Here is a 24,322-nt window from a genome sequence, read left to right as displayed (position 1 = left end):
AAATCCTAATAAATCACTACAAGTTCCAAAAGAAAACAAAGTAGCTAATAAATGATTCAGAAATGTTTATGGAAATCAGCTGATGAATTCTGTGCTACAGCAGCACAGCAAAACCTACTGGTTTTTTGTACAGTAAGCCTGATTTTTTAAAAGCACTCATTTTTGAGTCATAATTTATATACAATAAACTGTACATATTTATAGAACACAAATAAGTTTCAGAATCTGTATACACCTGTAAAACCAACCTGACAATCACGATGATGAACACAGCCATTAGCTTCAAAAGTTTTCCCAGGCCTCTTTGTAAATCAGGTCCCCCTCAACTCTTGCTTTCCACTCTCCTCTGTCAATCACTCATCTGTTTCCTGTCACTATCATTAGTTTGCATTTTTCCAGAATTTTATTTAAAAGGAACTCTATAGTATACACTCTTTTTTTTTTTTTTTTTGGCCTGGCTTCATTACTTAGCATAATTATTTTGAGATTGATCCCTCTTGTTGCATATGCTGAGAGATCATTTGTCTTTGTCTTTCATGCTTAGTCTTAGTCCCCTGAATGGACATAACATGATTTCTTGATCCTTCCACATGTGGATGGACATTTGGGTAGTTTGAGGTTATTACAAATAAAGCTTACGGTAAAGAGTGCATGTATCCAATGGCCTGCCTTTGACGTTCATGTGAAAGTCTTTGCAAGGATGTAGCTTATATATTTCTCTTGGGTAAATGTCAAGTAGAATCGCTGGGACACATGATAGGTGTATGATCAATTTTTGGAAGAAACTGCCGTACTGTTTCCCAAAGAGGTTGTACCATTTTCCATTCTCACCAGCAGTGTACATGAGTTCCATTTACTCCACACAAGCTCTATGTGTGTTTTGTAGGACACGGGATCCCCTGTCTATGCAACATATACTAAGTACGGGTTTGTCTACTTTCTAGGAACTGGACAGAAGTTGACCATTCTAAATAATTACAAAGGTGTATTTTTAATTTCTGCCCTCTCCCTGTAACACAGATTACAATAAAAGTGGCAAAACAGATCAAAAAGAACAAAATACATTTAATGAGTATTTACCATATGCCTGATTCTATGTATTCCATCCATCTTGTAAATACCCTACAACAAGCCCATAAGGGTAGATACTAAAATTGAACCATCAAATCCATTTCACAGGCAAGAAAACTGAGGACAAATAAATTACCCATGGTCACTGAGCTACTTAAGAAGTGGTAGGGTCAGGATTTGAACCCAGAAGTCTGAACACTGCCCTAGCTCTTAACTACTCCTGTATCCCCTGCTACCAGTTATACATTCCTAAATGCTGTTTGTTTTACAATACATAATCCTGTGAACTATCTCTGGCATTCCTTTCCAGTTCTACCACAAAGATAATGGATTACAAATCTTTAAGAAAGAGATTATTTCATAAGCCCTGGAATATCTTTTTGCACTAAAGCATCAGAGCAAATGTTCATTTCATACATTTCTACGTAACATAAAATCATCAGAGCAATGACAGAATAGATGTTGATTAACTCAATCCAGCAGATCTCACCTATTAAGTGGAGAAGTCAGTCCTAAGAAGTGAGGGGACATTATTTCAAAGAACGTGGCTTATTTTTAACAAATTGCTTTTCTGGTGACAACAAGGAAAAAAATCTCACGAACAAGCAGGCTCATTATCCACTGTATCTCAGACTGCTATGGTTTCACAAAATCCAATCCAGTTACTAAAAGCCCTTACCATAAAGACCCCCAGGGCTACAAGATAACCAGGTCAGCAATGTGTTGTGTTTTAAAACTTCCGGGAGCTTGTTGTCATAGTTCTGAAAGGGTAAAAACAGAGGGCAATTTTGCAGCCACCTCTTTGTCTACAGAAAGCCTAAGAGTACAATAGGGACCAAGGATAGCACCTGCATTAAGGAGAAAGCAACGAAAACAACATTTCCTAGAGGCAGCAGACTGTGACACTGACCATGGTATACAGAATATTGATTCGTAATCAAAAAAGAAGAAAGGATGGAAAAAATAATCAGCACCTCCCCAGCACTCTGACAAAAGGGAAGGAAACTGCTCTATTAGCAAGATGATATACAGGTAGAAGGATCGTAGAGCGAAGGAAGATTGTTCAATGACAAATCAACATATATTTAATACTGGCTGCAAAGCACTGAACTAAGCTGAGGTGGGCAGGTAGATGCTGGGTCAGGGGGCGGTTTAGATACAAGCAAGAAGTAGGAAACAAGGTCTGTATCCCAATTTGAAGTCATCAAGTTGGGGAAAGGGATTGTACTTTACATAAAATCATGACACATACACTCTCATATAATAATTATACACCACTGACATCTTTGCTAACACTATGTACAGCCACTTGCTAAGTACTTCCAAAATGGTGTTTCATTTAATCCTCACAAAAATCATGAGATAGCCATTATTCTTATCTCCATTTTACAGATCATTAAACTGACTGGGGGGAAAGGTTCTAGGACAGGCTCCTGACCATGTGGCTAGTAAGTGGTAGAGCTGGGAACCCAATGTGGCTCTGGTAACTCCAAAGCTGATGGTCTTAGCTACTAGGTTATAAAATCTCTCCGAAGGCTTGAGAAACTTGTGGGAGAATGATCCCTCTGGGTAGTGAGGGCCTGGAAGGCTTACTGCAGGAAGGAAGGATAGGAGATTCTAGGGAAACTGAAAAGAAAGAGGCACTATAGGAAAAGGAGAGGACTTCAGAGAGAGGCTGGGCAACCACTTGGTGGGATGTGGTCAAGTCCCCAAATGTTCACCAGTTACTTCATATGCCAAGCCCTGGGGACACAGTACTGAATAAATCAGACACAGTCCCTTGCCCTCTGGGGTCTACTGTCTATCAAGGGAAACAGGCTACTTCAACAAGAGAGGATCTCCCAGCCAGGGACATACTCCTGACACTCTTATGACACCCAGCATCCATACCTGAGCCTAGAGAAAACAGCAGGTGCTTCTGTTTCCCAGATGGCATGGTACTGCCATAAACCAGTAGCATAAAGCCAGTTTTTTTCAATCATTGGGGCTCACCAGCTTAAACATTTTTTTCTTAATTTTGATGACACTTGCATTATTTTCAATTATGAGGATATAAAGAGGCTTTATAAATATGTTAATATCGCTCTATCTTAAGTTAGCACACTAGAACATAAATGTCATCATAAGACATAATCACATCCCTCTTGCTTCTTGCCCACGGCTCTTCCCTTACTGAGAAACTCAGGCTTAGAGCCATCAGGTGGGAAAATATCAGGCAGGTGCCAGGAAGGGATGCAGGAGGGGGTGCCATGGTGGCCCAGAAAAGGGAAAAATTAGAAGGAAGCCCATCGTGTTAAGCTGGAATCTGAAGTATTGGTGTGAATTACGGGTTTCAAGTTAGACACACCCATGCGTGTGCCCTGCAGCAGTGTGCACATACAGAGATACACAGGTGATCCTCATTATTTGTAGATCCTGTATTTGCAAATCCACTTGTTAAAATTTACTTGTGACCCCAAAATCAATACTCCTGGCACGTTTGCAGTCCCTCATGGACGAGTGCAGAACAGCAAAACATTCGAGCTGCCAGGCTTGCATGTTCCCAGCTGAGGTCACCCAGCAACACTCTGCTTTCTTGTTTCAGTCTCCTAAACGTCTCCGTTTCACAGTTTATTTAGTGCCAAGCTTTTCGCATCTTCTGCCTTTTGTTGATTGTGCTGTTTAAAATGGCCCCTAAACATAGTGCTGAGGTGCTGTCTAGCGTTCCTAAGCAGAAGGAGGCTGTGATGTGTCTTACAGAGAAAATGCATGTGTTAAATAAGCTTAGTTCAGGCTGGTGGCCATGAACTCAATGTTAATGAATCAACAATATATATTAAGTAAGGTATCTTTAAATAGAAACACACATAAAACAAGGTTATGTACTGACTGGCTGACAAAAATTTTGTGACCAGAGTCCTACAGGAACCCAAGCCTGTATTTCTCCTAGGAGCTATTTGCTAATTCAGTATTTGAAGATACTTTATAGAATATAACTACTGTAATAAAACAATTACTGTAAATAGCAAGAATCAATGGAATTCCTTAACTCTGTCCACTGAGGTAGTCTAGGATGAGCGACATCCAATAGCAAAGAGCATACTTAGTGCTCAGATCTTGACTTCTGATCATCTTTTTTGCAATAAAAGAAATCAGGGCTCTGTGGGAGAGCCCATGGCACCCCCTCCTAAGGCTGGAGCAGGGTAAGTACAAGATGAGTCTGGTAGGTCTTATTACACCAGAAAGTAAAGAATTGTTCAAAGAATGTTGGAGATGGATTGAAAGCATATAGTTTGAAAGGGTGCCTACTGGCTAAATCCAGAACAATTCGAAGGTCAAAATAATGACAGTAACATTATAGCTTGATGAATAAAATATGAAACATAAGTCCACACTGGTATAAATAAATGAATAAATAAAATGAAATTTTCACGAGGGATGGGATAGCTACATAGTTTCAAAGGACCCCTCCACAAAGAGAATAACCTTTCCAGAGGCAAAAGCTAGCCAAGACCACCTCAGTCAAACCTCCGTCAAGTGAGGAGGTGGGCACCATCGGTAACAGGACACATCTAGATTGGGCACCACATGATGCGGTGCAAAAAGAACACGGTATCCCTTCTGTGATATTCCCGCCAACGACGCATCAGCTCAATTCAAGAATGTGGAAAGACACAAACCTCAACTGAGGGATACTCTACAAAATAACTGGCCTTTCACCTTCAAGAGGGTCAAGGTTATGAAGGTCAAGGAAAGGCTTGTGAACTGTTCCAGCCTGAAGGAGACTAATGGCATAAGACAAGTTAAGGCAACACATGACTCTGAACTTGACCCTTTCATTATAAAGGACATGGCTGGGACATCTGGTAAAACCTGAATGGCATCTGAGAATTAGATGATAGCAATTTTGATGATTGCACTGTGGCTGTGTTCAAGAATATCCTTTTGTAGGAAATACCTGTTAACATAAAAGAAATGGTGGGTGATTGTGCATTAGGTCACCAACTTACAATCAAATGGTTCAGAAACCTTCTTTTGTGCTGTATTTTCAGCTTCTCTGTGAGTCTGTGATTGTTTCAAAACCTTTTAAAGTATTTTTTTAAGGCTGTGTAACATAGAACAGTCAGTGTGACAAGGGAGGAGGCCCAGGGGGAACGTTCATTTTTGTTTCTTCACCTATCCCTAACGTAACCCCACCACCAACACCATCACAAGCCCACAAACTCTCCAGGCTAGTGCCCGGCCTCTATGCTCCCTTGCACAGCCTCAATGCCTACGGGAATTCTCTACCCAAACAGACCTCCTATTACCCATCTTATCCCTCCTCTGACTTCTGTCCGGCCCCAGCACCACTCCACCCCTAATCCCACAGGCTCTCCTTCGTTTAGAAATAATCTCCTCAAGTTCTCTCCTAGTCCCCCACTCCTCCTGGTCCATCCCATGTACCCTCAGGCCTTGCATTCACCAGTTCTGCACAGAAGCCAGATCTCTCCCTTGCACCCCTTATCCAAGTCTACCCCCCACCTCCCCAAGGTCTTTCACAAGCATAGCAAATTCATCTTATTCAAAAATAAACTCATCACCTCTCCCTTGTCCCCGTGTCTTCCCAACCTGCTTTCCTCCTGTGTCGCTGATCGCAGTAACTTCACAATCCACCCACCTCCCAACACCAGAAACAGAGAGTCATCCTTGACACCAATGTTAACTCCTAAATCACTCTCAAACCTGTGCTTTCCTCCTACTCTACGACACTGCCATCCCATCATCTCCTGCCCAAATTCCTGCAACAGCTTCCCAGCTAGGATCCTCACATCTCTTCTTACGCTCTTCAGTGTACTCTCCACATCCCAGCCAGTGGACTTCTGAAAATTCAAATCTGACTACAGCTCACCACACTTAAATCCTATAATGGATGCCCACTATTCTTAGGGAGAAGTCTAACACCACCCCCACCCCTTATTAGATATTCCAAAATCCATTTATCAACCCTAACTCTCTGTCTTAAACCCTCTGCACCAACTATATAAACATATTTTCCTTTTCCAACAATGCTGCCAACATCCAGCAGACTGCCAGGCACTTTGTAGATGCTCAATAAATGTTTGTTGAATAAATGAATGTCAATTAGAGTCAATTAGATGCAGGGGTGGGGTGGGGGGATGGGGGTAGTAGACCAACTTAATATTTCACAAACTCAAATCTTCAGATATGCCAAAGTATTAAAGATACAACACATGTCCTTCGCAAAAGCCTAACAAAAATGTCAGAGAGAGTCTGCATAAAATAATTGGCAGCTCAAATTCAAGGTCCTTGAGGTTAGACATTAGCAAAGAAGGGAAACACTTGTTCACAGTCAAGCAGGCAGCAGTTACACCACAGCTGGCTGTTGCATGCCACAGCATGACTCAATTCCACTAATGTGTGGGTGCACTCCCCATGGTGTGTGGATGGTGAACTCAGAAAGAGAGGTGTATGTGCATACATACACATACATGGACTTGTGCACACACACACAAAAAAGAGCGGGGAAGTGGGGAAATCGGGCCTTTTCCACACAGGGGTCAAATAAACCCTAAGGAATGAAGACAAAATCACAGCTAAAAACCAAAAGGGCCCCTTCTACAGAAACTCACTTGGTACATGACCGTTTGAAAGGAGGGATCCTTTTGGACGTTTCATTTATTATTCCTTATATTTTCTCTAAACTCCATTATGATACACCCATTCTGGAAGCTTTGCTAAAGAATAGCAGCCAATATGCTCCCAACTACTGTCATCCACTTTACTTTAGGTATTGCTGCAAATCAAAGGAGAGATGGAGTCAAGAAAGAACAATCCAAAGGCAACAGAAAAAAGCTGTTTTAGCTTAAAACCATCAGGGAAATGGAATCAGTAATCTAATTAAGAAGGGAGGTGGTGCGGGTGGGCTAGCATCATCCTTTCAAGCCTCAGAGAGGCCTTGTTGTCAGGATGACAAATAGAAAGCTACCATGACTTCTGTGACCCAAGGCTGCTCTGATGCCTATTAAGCATGAAGAGAGATCTTTTCCCCAGAGGAAAGAGAAAGTCTAATAGGAAGCCAAGGGTGCTTGAAGGGCAGGAGCAAGCCCCACAAGCTCAAAAAGGTAGTAACATCCAAGGGACCCAGGATCACTGGCGAGAAAATTACTGCTGTGAAGAGGCACGAGTGGCCCAACCATATGGAAAACTCATCCGGAGATGAGGAAGGGGCGGAAGACTACAGGCAGCGGTGGTGGTGATGGTGAGGAGGAGGATGATGATGGTGGCAGCGGCGGAGGTGGTGATAGGGACCACACAACAACAGTGGCCCACGGTGGAGCACTTGCTCTGTGCCAAGTCTGCGCTGAGCATCACCTTACAACAAACACTGCGAGGAGGGTGCTATTCACTTCACTCCACACTACACGGCAGATGACACAGCTATAGAAAGACTGACACTACAATCTACACAGCTATTAAAGTGGTAGGAGTCAGGGCTTCAACCCAAGTCTGCCCAATTTCAAAATCAATGGCCTTCTATTTGAAGTATTGTTCCCAGTTACTTGTGAATGACTGTACTTATCCAGATGAAAAAAGGCAGTGTCTGGTGGTTAGGAAGTCAGCCAGCAATACTGGGGTGAAGGAATGCTGTATCGCTGACCTTATACTTGGGTTAGCACAATAAAAGCTTCAGTAATGGATGTCCAGGACCATGTTCTGACTCATCATCCTCCATGGGGGAAATCAAATACTATTAGGCCTAGCTGGATTCTATCATCGCTAAACTTTTTTACTGTTAAATCACAGGCATTCCTTTCCTGGTATTATTTACGATAATTTCAACCTAAAAAAAATATCTTTTGGGGCCAGGCGTGGTGGTTCACGCCTGTAATCCCAGCGCTTTGGGAGGCTGAGGTGGGCGGATCGCCTGAGGTCAGGAATTCAAGACCAGCCTGACCAATAGGGGAAACCCTGTCTCTACTAAAAATACAAAAAAAAAAAAAAAAAAAAATTAGCCAAGCATGGTGGTGGGTGCCTATAGTCCCAGCTGCGTGGGAGGCTGAGGCAGGATAATTGCTTGAACCTGGGAGGCGGAGGTTGCAGTGAGCCAAGATTACACCACTGCACTCCAGCCTGGGCGACAGAGTGAGACTCCGTCTCAAAAAACAAAAAAAAAATCTTTTTGAAATGGTAAACACTGTCTTCTTATTAAGTTCTATCAGTCATCACTAGCACTATCGACTAACACTACTTAACTAGTGACACTGGTGTAACACTACTACCTCTAGACAAGCCTATCAAAATGTATCACATGAAATGTATCTAAAGAAGGGAAATTCTGACAGACTGCCCTTCTGCCCCTGATTGTGGTACCAGGCACATCTGAAGAGGCATTTCGTGAAGATGGGAAGGGTAGTTCGCTTGCAGCTTGGGGAGGCTGCAGGTCTAAACATCATATATTGATTGCCCAGATCTCTTTGCTGCTACGGTGTCCAACATGACTTAGACACACCAATGACATGGGCTTACAGGTGACTCTGGTGTTCAACCGAGTCACAAGGAAGAAAAGCAGAGCACACGGTTATCCACAAGAAGCAAGATCTCCTCATGGAGGAGGCGTGTGTCTGAGCTGGCAGGTCAAGTACCGGATTCTCAATTCAACAGCCTCTCATAGCAGCAGCCACAGCCTAACTTCCCTGATTCTGGTAGGAAAAGATGGTGCTGGGGATAGGGAGTAGACCGGAAGCTCAGCCCAGAGCCTGTTCCTCCCAAACTGCCAAGGATTCCTGATTCGCTTGCCCATGGATTAAATCGACTCCAGCTTTAATTCCCTAGAGTAGATTCTGTGTCCAATACAGGAAATGTGAATAACAACAAGAAGCTCATCGCTTTTACTAGTTTATTAAATTTGTAAAATGTTACGTATAAAATACTCAGACACAAAGGATAAGGAAACAAACTCAATTTATTTTAATTATATTTTAGTATAATAGCATTTAGGCTAGGATATTTCATATAAACTTTAGTATTGCCCAATTTTATAAACTTAAACCTACACTGTAATTCACCTCATTCATAAACATGAGCAAATTTGACCTACTTTCTAATATATTCAGCTCCTTGTCTGCATTAATCTGCAGTGACATTTTAAAAGTTCCTCTAATAATTTCCATTATATGAAAATGCACTTTTCATTTACATCACCTTTGATTTTCTTCCCACAAACAAAATACTGTTTTTTCAACAGTTAGCCTGCAAATGTAGTAAGAAACAAGACATACAAGACAGCTGATACAAAAAGTTCACCTATGATGGGGCTCAGTCTTGGGTTTCTTAATGGGGGAAAGGAGGAGGGGGAGGAGGAGGCGGCGGCAGCGGCAAATAATGAGAAAATTTTGCCCTAGGTCCACACGCTACAGGATGGTAGGTTTGCGTCTGTGTATAATCTATGGAAAATCAGAGAACACAGCTTTGAGAGATTAATATAAATCCCTTATCGCATAATATGAGCTCCATGCTTCCCAATAGTTCCATAATCTCAAATAATTTAAAAAAAAAAGAAGAAGACGAAGAGAAGAAATCCACTTTCCACTCCCACGGCCTCCTTCCAACTACACACTGCAACCACCAACACCCTCCTGAACCTGGGCTCCTTCCCTCTTATGAAGTTCTCTTTAATATACTGTTGACAATCGCCCCCCACCCTTTTTTTTTTTTTTTTTTTTTTTTTTAAGACAAGGTCTCACTTTGTCACCCAGGCTGGAGTGCAGTGACTCAATCATGGCTCACTGCACCATCAAATCTTCTACCTCAGCCTCCCAAGTGGCTGGGACGGGAGGTGTATGCCACTACCCACTACCCCCAGCTAATTTGTGTGTGGTATTTTTTGTTTGTTTTTGTTTTTAAGAAATGGGGTTTCACTTTGTTGCCTAGGATGGTCTCGAACTCCTAGGTTCAAGTAATCCTCCCACCTCAGCTTCCCACAGTGCTGAATTACAGTTGAGAGCCACCATGCCCCACCTTGACAACCCTTTTGAGCAGCTCCCTCATATGTGCAAGAATTTTCTATGGCTCCGGAATGCCTAGAGCACAGGTTGACAAACTATGGCTCAAAAGCTAAGAATGGTTTTTATAATTTTAAAGGGTTAAGGAAAAAACCCAAATGAATTATATTTCATGATACATAGAAATTATATGACATTCAGATTTCAGTGTCCATAAATCAAGTTTCATTGGAACACAGCCACGCCCATTTATGACTTGTCTATGCCTGCTTTCTGTGTGCCAACAGCAGAGTTGAATAGCTGCAACATAGGCAGTAGCCTCAAATATTTATAGTTGAGTCCTTTGCCAGAAAAGATTGCTAACTTCTGGCCTACATTGTAAAATCCATAGCCTTTGGCCTAGCAATACAGGTCATCAAAATATCTAACAGACCTTCCTATAAACCTTATTTACTGCTACTTGAAGACATAACATAGATTCCACCGAAATGTCCTTCTCTATTTCTCCCAAACGTGACTCCCTTTTCCTTTCTTGCTCCAAAGCTCTGTTCAATCCCAATAGTCTGTAGACATCCTGCTTTGTCTTTACAAAAGGAGTCACCTTGTATATACATTTAACTTCCATGAGGTTAAAAAAGAATAGTGATTTTAAGAGTATCAAGGCTATTCTCCACAAAGCTATTTGTAACTGTAAAAGATGGAAACTACCCAAATGTCCATCAATTCAGCACAGGTTGAATAAGGGAGAACAAATCCACATAATGGAGGAAGAGGCAGATACACAAAGGAGTGAGGACTCTCTCTCTCTCTCTCTATGCCACTACAGAAGAAGAATTAGGGGAAATTAAATGAAAAAAGCAGAGCAGAGAAACGTGCATAGAGTATGCCTTGCTTAACTAAGAAGGGAAGGAGATACAAATACAAAAGTATGCACACATTTGCTTATACACATTTTTTAAAAAAACCACTACAAGGATAAACCGTAATTTTTTCCATTGTTACCTATGGGGTGGGAGAAAACAGGATGGAGAGAGAACTGGGGTAAAACCAAACGCCTCGGCCGGGTGCGGTGGCTCACGCCTGTAATCCCAGCACTGTGGGAGGCCGAGGCAGGTGGATCATGAAGTCAGGAGATCGAGACCATCCTGGCTAACACGGTGAAACCCCATCTCTACTAAAAATGCAAAAAATTAGCCGGGCGTGGTGGCTGGCGCTTGTAGTCCCAGCTACTTGGGAGGCTGAGGCAGGAGAATGGCATGAACCTGGGAGGCAGAGTTTGCAGTGGGCCAAGATCGCGCCACTGCACTCCAGCCTGGGCAACAGAGCGAGACTCAGTCTCAAAAAATAAATAAATAAAAATTAAAATTAAAAAAAAAAAAAGCAAACACCTCTAGCTATAGACTGAATGTTTCCCCAAAATTCATATGCTGAAACCTTATCCCCAATACTGTGATATTTGGAGGTGGGGCCTTTGGGAAGTGATTAGGTCATAAAGGCTCAGCTCTCGTGGAATTAGTGCCCTTATAAAAGAGGCCCCAGAGTTGCCTTTCCTTTTCTGCCATGTAAGGATACAACAAGGCGGCTGCATCTGTAAACCAGCAAGTGCACCCTCACCAGACACTGAATCGGCCTGTGCCCTGATCCTGGAATTCCCAGCCTCCAGAGCTATGAGAAATAAAATTTCTGTTGTTTATAGGCCACTCCGTTTATAGCAGCCCAAAGGGACTAAGAGACTACAGAGTAAGATTTCATAGATGAGACTCTGGATCCCTGACAATACTGTACATAATTATTTAAAATTGAAATTGAAAAAAAGAACCTCTAAAAACATAAAATAAAAACCAATGAACTTAACTATGTATCCAATTGGTGGCGCAATCACAGAGAGAAGGCCTATTCAAAATATCTTTCGAATATACTGTTGTGTATGCAGCATGAGACAAAGCAGATGAAAAAATATGACGGTATCACTGAGAACTGGATTTTTGGCACAGATGAAAGAACAGAGTATATAACTGATGAAACTAAGTAAAAATCCTGCCCATCTGAATTTCACATGGAAGTATCAGTATGAACTAATAATCTACACACACATCCTAGTTCTGTCCACTGTAAGTATCCAGAAACAATGATAAATACAGTAGCAAGAAACATGCCTTGTTTCTATATTGTGCCTTCTAAATACTCAAGGAAACCAGGGCTCCTTGACGAACTGGCAGATCTCAGTCTGAGGCAAGAAATGGGTAAGACAATCCTGTAACATTTGATCTCACCAGAAAGTAAACAAAAATACAAAAAATTCATGAGTCATGTCTAAAGGACTCGGGAGCCAATTTAGATTCCACTGGCCAAATATGGGACAATCTGAGCATCAATAAGTATATTAAATTGAAACGCATCAATTAAATTACACTAAAAAAAGAAATAAAGTCTCAGTGATCTCTTTTGGACGCTGCTGCCTTGAAAATAAAAGAACATATTTATCCTGACTTTCCAAGATAAATTTCAGTGTGAACAAATAAACGATGAGAGTATAAAGTTATAAAGTTCCTCTTTATATAAGTATTCTAGTATATAAACAAAGTAGGAATGATAGAATTAGAATACCACTATTTTGCAATCACTAATGAATTAAGAGATATAGGCAATGATCATCAATTGCTAGTAATGTAACAAAGAGTCTACAGTTACTATGTGTTTCTCAATGAAAATATGTAGCCTGCCTACGTGTATTCTTGCCAAAGAACAAACAAAATAAAAAACATACCCCAAGAGATCTGAGTCTGACCAAACCTTGAGATTCAACTAAGAAATCATAGAAAATACAAGGAAGAGAGGAACATGTTAAATAGCACAATGGGAAACCGACCACCAAAATCCAGACTGTAGAACAAAAAACTACAGTGGGGTTTCTCAACCTTGGCACAATTGACATTTTGGGTCAGATATATTTTTGTTGTGGGGGTATCCCATGGGTTGTATCATGTTTAACAGCATCTGTGGCCTCTACCCACTCAATGTCAGTAGCATCCCCCAGTTGTGACAACCAAAAATGTCTCCAGATATTGCTAAACATCCCAAGATTGGAAAGGAAAATTATCCCTGTTTGAGAATCTCTGCTCTAAAAAATAAACAACCCAGTTTCATTAACAAATCACAAGGGTCAGAGAAGGTATGGAGAGATAGAGAAGAAGCCCAAAGACGAAAATATTAGAGACATATTAACTAACTGCAATGAATAAGTCTCATTTGGATCCTGATTTAAGGAAACGTAAAAAATAAGACAATTGAGAAAATTTGAACATTAGCTTGATATTAGATAATATTCAGAAAATATTAATAACTTTTACATTTTTGGCACAATAACATAATGTAGATAATTTTTAAGTTCTATCTATTTGACACATATACTGAAATAGTGACAGGAAATAATAAAGAGGTGCTTCAAAATAATGGGTGGGAAGAGGGAAGGGGACAGAAAAAAGACTGGCTCAGAATTAATCATCTTTGGACTTGGGTAATACGTGCACAGTTGTCTATAAAATTCTCTTCACTTTTGAATATGCTTGAAAGTTTCCTTTTTTAAAACTATGAATAAACAAATCTGGCAGGCGGTTCCATTCCCACTCCTCTCAGTGAGCATGTGAGCCCACATGACCGTGGGAGGGAATATAGGAATTTATAGTGCCCTGGGCTTGTCAGTGCCTCTTGGGATCCTGTCTTGATGCTGAGAGTGAGTCCATTGTTGAAAACATGGTCCTTAAACACAGGGGCCAACTGCTTAGCAGCAGGCTACTCCAACACTGCAGGAAAAGTCCACTTGCTGGACTCACTGGGAGACAGAATACTGGCCTCTAATGTGGCACCTTCCTAAGGGGTATTCACGAGCAATTTTGTCTATAAGGAATTTTTGCCTAATGTGCTGAATTTAGTTCATGCCAAGTAAGGTTTCACTGCACCGCACCAAAATTTTACTCATCCTGGAAAGAGCCCAAGTCGCTGCACAACCTCTGTGAGCTCTCCCATCAGTCCTGAACAGCCCTCTTCAAGACTTCATTCTAGGTGAGAGAAAACTAAACTTCTGTCCTCTATAACCCACTGTTGTTTTCAGTCTTTTCAACTACAAGCAGCAAAAACTCACATCAACTCAGCAGGAAATCCCACCTCCTCTTGGAAAGCTGCTCTACCCGCTCTAGCAATATCCCCTCCTTCCTCTCAACTTTCTTTCTGCTCATTTGTCATCTACCACAGACCCCTCGGCACTGCAGTGTTTTTGGAAACATGTAAACACAACAGAACAACGCCCAAGTCATTGTATCCTCCACGGTCAATTTTTATTTCCTTCCTAGTTTACCGTATTGAATCCACCTCCTCTGAATCCAAACTTCTGACAAGAGTGGCCAACAGGGACAGCAAGCGCTCACTCCCACGTTCACACAGCTCACCCTCTGTGCCGGCAACAACCTCTCCAAAGGGAAGGCAAATGAACCAAGCATCCGGACCACCTGGGTGACCAGAGCCAAAAGTTCTCCTGCAGGAGAGACTGAGTCACTCCTCATCCCTTAGAGATAAATAAACTGAAGAATATAGAACATATCTGGGAAATATTTAGGATCAGGTAGAAAGGCTTTGTAAACTTCACTGATGTTTCCCTCTCTTGATGAACGGTTGGGGTCTGCCTCTGATTTAAATTTTCCAAATAGATTTGTGCCACTAAATCATTTGTATCCAGGTTTCACTGGATTTGTAAAGCTGTGAAGATTACTGATCTTTGTATAATAGAGTAAAAGCTGTCACATACAGATTACAAGTCTATTTGCTCAGCATTCTATCCCGTCCTTACAATCAATCAATATAAAAAATTTCAAGTCAAAGTGAGATCACTGTAAGTTAATGGTAGGGTAACCTCGGACTGCTTATCACTAACAAGTTTAAATGTGGGACATCACCCTTGGTCATCACTGCAACCGGTTAAATATTGACTCCCCTCTATCCCTTTAGACTTGACCTCACTAAAGCCAAATGTCTCCTCCTTAAGTAACTGAGGCCCAGCTCTAAAGATGTTTCCTTTTATTCAATACCTGTTTGGGGACATAAACATCATTGGCCAAGATGTTTGGAAAAGAAGCATATTTGCACAGAGACAGCACATGTTAACGCCACCACCTTGGCCTGACACAGAGGTGACAAGGAGGAACTCCATCCATAGCCACCCAATCCTCAATGTGCTATTCCAGGGGAAAACCGAGAAGAATTCTTTGGTAACAGGTCTGTGGAAAGACTCCTGGTTCCATGGTCAAGGCTTCCTCTAGTTCTGTCTAGTGAGGAGGAGTGGGAAGGACACCAACACTGTGCACGGGTCCCATCGCCCAGGGCACCTGCCATCCATCCGGTCACTACCATAGGAGGTAACTCACAAATCCCAGGATACTAAAAGATTTATTCAGACCACCATTCTGAATTTACTTTGAGCACTTCTATTTTCTCTCCATTCCTGAGAGAAAATTCCATTTCTCTCAGGAATGGAGAGAAAAGTTGATTATCTTTCTAAATTTCCTTCCAAAATAACTACAAAAATATATGAGGCATTAAAAAAATCAAATGTACTTGACTTACACACACACACTTCAGGCTATGAGGAAATACAATAATGGTCATTGATAAAACACCTGTTCCCATTTACCAGCAGGGTTGGGTAAGAGGTCCAGCTTCTCCCATCAAATTCACCAAGGGAACATCGAGCAAAGAAGGATGTTCCCCTTTCCACGCACAGCAGAATTCTTTAGAATGAGCTCCTGGCCATAAGGCACACCCACGACAAGGACAAGGCTGGGAACGAGGCAGAGCTGACTCTGCTAGAGAAGCAGTGATTTTCTGGGGTAAAGACAGAGATCTGTGGAAGAACGTGTGCAAGACGTGGCAGAGACAGAGAAGTCTTTTCCCACCTATAAAACACAGCCGACCACCATGCTCTCAGCCTGCCCCAGGATCCAAGAAGCACTTCCCACTACAGGAAAGGTCTCAGAAGTCACCCACCCAGGGTCTAACTTCTTTGTGTGTGAAATGTCAGTGATAACATCTGTTCTACAAGGCTTGTGTGAGAATTTCAAGAGACACCAGGCTTCAAGGATGTAGGTGCCTAAGACATCAAGTCCTCAATAAATGATGGCAAATTTTATGGATCAGGCCACTGCCCCATCCAACACACGACAGCGTGGGGGTGATTCTCCAATACAGGTTGAGCATACCTAATCTGAAAATCTGAAACCTGAAATGTTCCAAAGTCTGAAACTTTCTGAGTGTTGCCAAGACACCACAAGTGGAAAATTCCACACCTGAACTCATGTGACATGTCACAGTCAACATACAGTAAAACTTTGTTTCACGCACAAAATTATTTTAAATGATGTATAAAATTACCTTCAGACTATGTGTATCAGGTATATGTAAAACATAAATAAACTTCATGTATAGACTTGGGTCCCATCCCAAAGACATCTCATTATGTATATGTAAATATTCCAAAAATCTGGGGAAAAAAAAAATGAAATCTGAAGCACTTCTGGACCCAAGCAGTCTGGATAAGGAATGCTCAAGCTGTAGTAATCACGAGCTTTCCTTGGCCACTGGCATTTGCTGAGCCCTGTGCAGTGTACCTAGAGATCAACCTGTCCTGACCAAGGAGGGCGGGCTGTGAGAGCAAGACCTCCAGAACAAAGCGGGCTCCTGAGAGAGGCGATGGGGTGACTGAGAACCTAGAAGAACTGGAGGCTAGCTTCAAGACAGCTGCTGCAGTATAAAAGGGGAATCCATTTAAATATACTCCACTGAGGGGCAAAAGGGTGAGGACTTCAGGCTCTGAGGATTAGAATCCCACTCTACAACTAGGTTCCGATGGGAACAGCATCTACTTAATCATAATAGAGGAAATACCACTTACTGGTTTTTAACATTCAGAATCTAGAGATAAAATCATGGAAGCCTTTACTGAGTGAGATTGAAGAACAGAATATAGGTATTATAAACACTGAGAATATAAAATTAAAGGTACAGCTGCCTGAAATTGAGGGGTTGGACTGGGAGCATGTTGGTGGGAGACAACAAATAGTGTATCTAGGAGACAGAAAAAGAAAAAGGCTGGCTGCCTGTGTCATCTGAGGGTGCAAAGGGGAACAGCAGGACTGAAAGCAAGAATCAGCTTTAGGGAGGCAGGGAGATGGGGATGGTTAGAGAGAACTAACAGCGTGATCTGCCATCCCAACAAGCTACCATGAAACAGCCTTTAAGATTGATAAAGTGAGGAGCTGAGTTGCAAGCACCATGTTTTTACGTGTGGAAGCCACCGTAAAAGAAGCAAAAACAATCTACAGGAAAAAAAGTAGTTGCTCTAAGAAGTAGAAATAAGTGAAGGAAGGCAAGATGCTGTTGCTTTTCACTATAAGCTTTTCTGTAATGTTTCCTACTTTTAGCCATTTGCATGCAATACTTAGACTTAAAATTCATAGTTATTATTATTATTTTTTTTTGAGACAAGAGTCTTGCTCTGTTGCCCAGGCTGCTGGAGTGCAGTGGCACGATCTCAGCTCACTGCAACCTCTACCTCCCAAGTTCAAGCCATTCGCGTGCCTCAGCCTCCAGAGTAGCTGGAACTGCAGGCACGCACCATCATGCCTGGCTAGTTTTGGTATTTTTAGTAGAGACAGGGTTTTGCCATGTTGGCCAGGCTGGTCTCGAACTCCTGACCTCAGGTGATCCACTCACTTTGGCCTCCCAAAGTGCTGAGATTAGTCATGAGCCACTGCACCCGGCTTTGTAATTAAAATTTTAAAATATATTAACAAATAAAAGTTATAGAACATGCTATAACATGTCATTTTTAAATATGTATATCATAGAATGACTAAATCAAGCTAGTTAACATAAGTATTACCTCACGTTTTTTTTGTGATAAGAACGCTTAAAATCTACTCTGAGCAATTTTCAAGAATACTTTTTTTTTTTTTTTTTTTTTTTTGAGATGGAGTCTTGCTCTGTCGCCCAGGCTGGAGTGCAGTGGCGCGATCTCAGCTCACTGCAAGCTCCGCCTCCTGGGTTCACACCATTCTCCTGCCTCAGCCTCCGGAGTAGCTGGGACTACAGGCACCTGCCACTGCGCCCGGCTAATTTTTTGTATTTTTTTAGCAGAGACGGGGTTTCACCATGGTCTCGATCTCCTGACCTCGTGATCCACCTGCCTCGGCCTCCCAAAGTGCTGAGATTACAGGCGTGAGCCACCGCGCCTGGCCAAGAATATATTATTAACTGTAGTCACCATGCTGTGCAACAGAGCTCTTGAACTTATTCTTTATATCTAACTGAAATTTTGTATCCTTTGAACAACATCTCCCCAGCACTGGTAACCACCTCTCTCTACTTTTCTGAGTTCAAATTTTTTAGATTCCACATGTAACTAAGAACACGGGTATTTGTCTTTCTATGCCTACCTTATTTCACTTAATGTAATGCTCTCCAGGTTCATCCATGTTGCTACAAATGACAATTTCCTTGAAGGCTGAATAGTATTTCACTGTGTATGTATACCACATTTTCTTTATCTATTCATCCAGTGATGGACACTTATGTTGATTCCATATCCCGGCTACTGTGAACAGTGCTGCAATGAACATAGGAGTGCAGACATCTCTTCAACATGTTGGATTAAGGGATCATATAGAAGTTCTATTTTTAATTTTTTGAGGAGTCTCTAATCTGTTTTCCATTATGACCATATTAACTTACATTCTTTCCAGTGATGTACAAGCATTCCCTTTTCTCCACATCCTCACCAACACTTGTTATCTTTCATCCTTTTTTTTTTTTTTTTGAGACGGAGTCTGCACCCAGGCTGGAGTGCAATGGCGCGATCTCAGCTCACTGCAACCTCTACCTCCCAGGTTCAAGCGATTCTCCTGCTCAGCCTCCCAAGTAGCTGGGATTACAGGCGCCCACCACCACGTCTGGTTAATTTTTGTATTTTCAGTAGAGACGGGGTTTCACCATGTGGCCAGGCTGGTCTCAAATTCCTGACCTCAAGTGATCCCCCACCTCAGCCTCCCAAAGTGCTGGGATACAGGCGTGAGCCACCACACCCAGCCCATCTTTCATTGTTTTGATGATAGCCATCCTAACAAGTGTGAGGTACTATCTCATTGTGGTTTTAATTTTCATTTCCCTGATTAGTGATGTTGAGTATTTTTTCATATACTTGTTGGCCATTTGTGTATCTTCTTTTGAGAAATGTCTATTCAGATTCTTTGCTCATTTTTAATAGGGTTGTTTTCTTACTATTGTTTGAGTTCTTCATATATTTTGCATAGTAACCCCTTATCAGATGCATGATTTACAAACATTTTCTCCCATTCTGCAGGCTGTCTCCTCACTCTTGTTTCCTAAGCTTTGCAGAAGCTTTAGTTTAATGTAATCCCATTTGTCTATTTCTGTTTTCATTGCCTGCACTTTTGTGTTTATATCCAAAAACATCCTTGCCCAGACCAATGTCACAGAGCTTTTCCCTTATGTTTTCTTTTAACAGTTTTACTGTTTCAGGTCTTACATAGATGTCTTTCACCCATTTTCAGTTGATTTTTGTATATAATGTGAGATATGGTCTAATTTCATTTTTCTGCATGTGGATATCCAGTTGTCCCAACACTATTTATTGAAGAGACTGCCCTTTCCCCATTGTGTGTTCTTGGTACCTTTGTCAAAAATCAATTGAGGTGGGTGAGATGGGCATGGTGGCTACGTCTGTAATCCCAGCACTTTGAGAGGCTGAGGTGGGAGGATCACTTGAGCCTAGGAGTTTGAAACCAGCCTGGGCAACATAGGGAGACCCTCTCTCTCCAAAAAAATTAAAAATTAGCTGGGCGTGGTGGCACATGCCTGTAGTACTAGCTACTCAGGAGGCTACAGTGAAAGGATCACTTGTGCCTAGGAGGTCAAGGCTGCAGTGAGTCATGACTCACCACAGCACTCCAGCCTGGGTGTCAGAGAGAGATCCTGTCTCCAAAACAAACAAATAACAACAATAAAAATCAACTGACCGTAACTGTGTGGATTTATTTCTGGGCTCTCTATTCTGTTCCACTGGTCTATGTGTCTGTTTTTATACCAGTACCCATACTGTTTCGATTACTATCACTTTGTAGCATATTTTGAGGTAAGGGAGTATAATGCCTCCAGCTTTGTTCTTTTTGCTCTAGATTGCTTTGGCTATTCAGGGTCTTTTGTGGTTTCATACAGATGTTTCTTATTTTTATCCATTTGCATACAATATTTTGATTAAATTTTTTAAATAAAAGATCCTCCATAAGATCATTGTTTACATCACAGCAGCAGGATTTTCCTCAACGTTTATCAGGCTTTATAGTGGTGTGTTGACAGCACTGCAGCTGGCCTTACATGTGTTTATTTTAATCTTGGTAAAGTCATGTTTACACTCTATAAGTAGTACACTAGTTATTTTATGGATTTGGAAAGCTGTCCAATTCTGATTTGTTGTAAACAGAATAGAATGGCTTTAATGGCCATTTTAGATCTTCCCAGTATGGAATTTCGCAGCTAAAAAAGAAAAGTGATTGTTTTCAAAGGTTCAAGTTCTATAGAAAAATACTCAATTGCAGATAAATGTATTCTAGAGTCATCGAGTCCATGAAATCCAATCAATTCTTACATAGAAAAGTCTCAGATCTTGAGTTCTCCAGGGGGGCTTCTTAATGTGGAAAGAAATTAACTGATGAACATAATTAGCCACAAAAATGCATGGAAACAGCATACCCTATTATACCATGGATTAGTAAGTTTAATTATGAAAAATAGCCTGGAAATTGTTATTGTTGTTCTGAAACATTTACTAAGCACAAACAGCAGAGTGAGGAGCGCAGCCTAGGTCCAGGAATCTTGATTGACAGTGCTAAGAAGGACTCTCAGTCACTCAGGGAGCCTGCAGGTGGGAGACCAAATGATGCCTACAGTCATCAAGAAGCATAATCCAAAGAATCAGCTAATGGAAGGTGGCAGGAAGACAAAAGTGCATAACAGGTTACATTTTTAATGAAGTAATGGAAGCATGGAACAACTTCTCTTCACTGACGTCATAGCCCTTAAATGACTGGTACAGAATGACAAAGAGCTGCAAAGATCCTCCTTTGAATTTCACAGATTCAACAATTCTCCCTAAATAGCAGTGGGAACTAAAAATTCCCTGAGAGCCAAAAACAATATTTTTCATTGAAAATAGATTTTAAAATATTTTTCTTACAAGCCTTCAGGGAACACAGAGATAAGGTCAGAATATTGCATTTAATCTCAAATCCAGAATATATCACAAGTCATTACATAAAATGCCAAACAAATCATTTATCATTCCCCCACCCCATCTATCAATCACCCTTTTCTCACATGCACACACATCCATGAATGCATGTAACTCTTTAAAGCATCATGTTTATTCCTGCAAAGCGTGGCCGTCTCAAATTCTCAATTGCTCATCCCTACAAGATCTCATCCAGAATGTCTTAGCCTTGTGAAAGACTCAAGAGCATGATTGATTGGCTACATTGTTCATTCATTAACTTTTATTCAGACTTGGACTGGTCCACATCACTTAAAGCAATTCTCCTTCCTCTGGTTTATGTCAAAATAAAAGCTCCTCCTAGCATTTATTCAGACTTTATATACTTTCAGACATGTTAGGACTTCAGGTAATCTCTCATATTACTATACATTTAAAACAAATGTTTCTTTTGTTGTTCAATACAGCTTTTTCCTAAAAAGGGAAGAGAATAAACATTCCCGGGTAGAGGAAACCCATGTGAAGCATACCAATTAGGCAGTAAACCAAGAGTTGACACAACAGAAAACAACTAGGTAAGTCTGTCAAATTTCATTTAGGTTTCCCAGAAAATCAGAATGTTAAGACAAATGAAAGCCAGAAATCACTAAGAGACAATTCCAAAGGACTGAACCACCATATTCCAATCAACGCAGAGTACACATAACTTCTCAGGACTCTCAGAAGCAGCTAGGATTGTGCGGGCTTCTTGGAACAGGTATTGCTGCTCTTCCCCACATCATTTTACTGTGCTAAATAATTCAGTCCTTTATTCCCTCTGTCTTCCTCCCACCCTCCTCCTTATACACATCCCCATACCCCAAGGGGAAGTAAACAGAAAGCACAGTTTTCCATTTCCCACAGATGATGGCTTAAGAATCCACCCAGAACACTCCTTTCAGATCTGAAGTCTTGGTAAAGGCATAGATCTGATGTGTTTCCTGGCCACTGTGCCCCAGGTCTTTTAGCCAGATCGGACCACTCAGCACCCTCTGGGGGTCCTCAAAGGACAATATCCACCCCTGGATTCTCAGACGGTCCTCTGGTCAGGAAAGCTCTTCTCCATCCTGAGCACACCTGATCCCATTGCCATCAGCTCGGAACTCTGAGCTGTGCCCTCGACCTGCACACCCAGCCTGGAGCTCCTCACACCCAAGGTATGCACTGGTCTCCTTGGAGTCCAGTATTCTACCCGCCTCACCCCTGGCTCTCAGCATCCCCACATGCCAGTCAGATACTTATCTGTCAGATCACATCTGGCCAGAGGCTGCCCCACAATGGTGGGAAGGAAGGAGTCTGTACACTTCCATCAGGTTACTTAAAACTTTCAAGTTTTGTCTTTACCTTGACCATGGTGTGACTCAAAGCTAAACTGGATGTCCGCACAAATGGGCCATTTTTACTCAAGGTTCCCAATAGAATCCCTTCTGTATGGCCCTCTGACCTCTCTAGTTTGACCATGCCAGGTGTCACAGCATTTTCTGGAAACAGGCAATGTACAGGTAAAGTACCTTTCTTTCCTGCTTCAGAGGAATGATACAGTCTTAGAGGCAGAAGAGCCCTCGGCAGTCATGTGTCCCAGTATTTCCCAAACACCAGTTCTCGGACCAATTTTGGTTAGTCTATGGCTGCTAGTCACTGGACTACAGAGAAATGAGGAAGACATAGGAAATAAACAGCATTTTCATAATGCTAAATACATACAATCTAAGGACAAATTTAGGAATAATCCTATTCTTTTAGTATTATTTTCTCTTTGGCAAAATTATATTAGTAGATGGTAGTTATTTTGTGAAAATAAACCTTTGATTATTAAAAATTCCACACACAAAATACAAAGAACAGTATGTAAATATATAGTGAACCCTCATTCACCTATCCAGCTTTAATCATCAACTTTCTTTACATACAGCCAAAAAAAAAATAGAAATAGGTCCTGACTTTTTTTTTCCTATTCCACAAAATTTTAAAGTAGAGGCATGACCAGGTTAGACCAATCTACATAATTTACAAATGAAGAGAAGGAAACAAAGATTAACTAACCTGTCCCAAGTTCTGCAGCTGGTCAGGAACAGAACTGATACATCTGGGTGTGCCATGATACAGCTACCGAGTAAGACCGGCAGAAGAACCCTGTGTCTCTGCCCGGGATGCTTCATACACACTACTTGGGATCACACAACCCTCCCAGGACAACCAAAAATGGAAAACAGTAATCTACAACCAAAGTTTACTTTATCTCATGCTAGAACAATTGTTTCCCAACCATGGAGGGCTCCAGGAACCACCAACCAGTTTCAGTTCAAAGACTACTGGAGATATCAATGACAGACTAGATAAAGAAAATGTGGTACATATACACCGTGGGATACGATGCAGCCATAAAAAAGAACAAGATCATGTCCTTTGCAGGAAGATGGATGGGGCTAGAGGCCATTATTCTCAGCAAACTAATACAGGAACAGAAAACCAAATACCACATATTCTCACTTATAAATGTGAGCTAAATGATGAGAACACACGGAAACAATGGGGAAGAGAGGAGAACAACACACACTGGGGCCTTCTGGGGCATGGAGGTTGGGAAGAGGGAGAGGATCAGGAAAAATAACTAATGGATACTAGACTTAATACCTGGGTGATGAAATAATCTGTACAATGAGCTCCCATGACACGTTTACCTACGAAACAAACCTGCCCATGTACCCTGAAATTAAAAGTTAAAAAAAAGACCACTAGAAGTTTCTACATTAATTCCTTACCCAGCACTTACCCCCTCACGTCACACTAAGAAAAGATTTATGAAGCAAACCAGTGTGAATGAATGAGAATTCACACTATAAGGTCCAATATGATTAAAAAAAAAAAACAAAGAAACAAAAACCCAGCTACTCAG

The 24,322-nt window shown here is 41.4% G+C and overlaps 1 protein-coding gene across 25 annotated transcripts in view; it reads right to left on the bottom strand.

Moving 5' to 3' along the window:
* TLN2 (talin 2) overlaps positions 1–24,322 on the bottom strand; it is a 453,861-nt gene that overhangs the window by 228,885 nt on the left and 200,654 nt on the right. For 4 of the 25 annotated variants that reach the window (XM_063597111.1, XM_063597114.1, XM_063597110.1 and 1 more), the window contains one exon: positions 18,539–18,708. The exons of the other annotated variants lie outside the window; for them this stretch is intronic. The gene's annotated coding sequence lies outside the window, so the exon portion shown is untranslated. The remainder of the gene's footprint in view (positions 1–18,538; positions 18,709–24,322) is intronic. 25 annotated transcript variants of the gene reach the window in all.

This window comes from Pan paniscus, chromosome 16 (assembly GCF_029289425.2).
Source record: "Pan paniscus chromosome 16, NHGRI_mPanPan1-v2.0_pri, whole genome shotgun sequence".
Taxonomy (NCBI): domain Eukaryota; kingdom Metazoa; phylum Chordata; class Mammalia; order Primates; family Hominidae; genus Pan; species Pan paniscus.
This window is presented reverse-complemented; position numbering and strand designations above follow the sequence as displayed.